Source organism: Solanum tuberosum, unplaced genomic scaffold (assembly GCF_000226075.1).
Source record: "Solanum tuberosum cultivar DM 1-3 516 R44 unplaced genomic scaffold, SolTub_3.0 scf00332, whole genome shotgun sequence".
In the NCBI taxonomy this organism is placed as follows: Eukaryota; Viridiplantae; Streptophyta; class Magnoliopsida; order Solanales; family Solanaceae; genus Solanum; species Solanum tuberosum.
The window spans coordinates 649456-650315 of NW_006239255.1; positions in this window are offsets into that span (position 1 = coordinate 649456).

Consider the following 860-nt stretch of genomic DNA (forward strand, 5'->3'; position numbering starts at 1 on the left):
TCTTTCCTATCACAAATCACAACCTTGAATCCATAATTCAAGTTCAAGGTAGAGTTAAGAGTTAAGTTTTTGAGAATTCTTTCGAACATTGTAAGAAAATCCTTTAAGTCCTTTTGAGGAGTTTTCTACAATTTCTAATAACTTGTTTCAAGACTCGAGCAAGTGAGTACGAGTGAGGAGAATGTATTCATGAGTCTACTTTATCATTACAAGATCCTTCATACCATGAAGCATAACTCTTGAATTCATAATTCGCATTCAAGAGAGAGTTAATAGTAGAGTTCAAGAAAGCCTTTGAGTTCAATTGTGAATCCTTTAGATCAACTATCGATTTGAACTAAGTTTTGAGGAAGTAATTCAGAAAATGAGAAGAGTCCCATACATGAGTTCCATATTGTTATGTAGATCATCGAGTCGAGTTGTTTCATGCCCATAACTCTGCATGAATGTCGTAAGTTGAGTATCCTTCAGAGAAGTGGTATATTCAAGTTCTAAGTCTTTAAGTGTTGAGTTCCTAATCCCTTTTGAGAAGTATCTTTGAGTCCTTGAGTTGAATATTTCATGCCCATAATTCCGCATGAACACTATAAGTCGATCAGTTTTGAGATGAGAAGTATCTTTGAGTCCTTGAGTTGAGTAGTTCATGCTCATAGTTCTGCATGAATCCTCTGAGTTGAGCATTCTTGAAATTAGTAATATCATTGAAGTTCTTGAGTTCCAAGTATTTGAGTCTATCTTTGGTTATTGAAAACCTTGCATTGAGTCGTTCAAGTCCATAATTCGGCGTGAACCATATTTTTAGAAGTCTTTTACAAATGTTTAAACTTTGTTTTAAGACTTAAGCTTTGCAGTTGAATAAA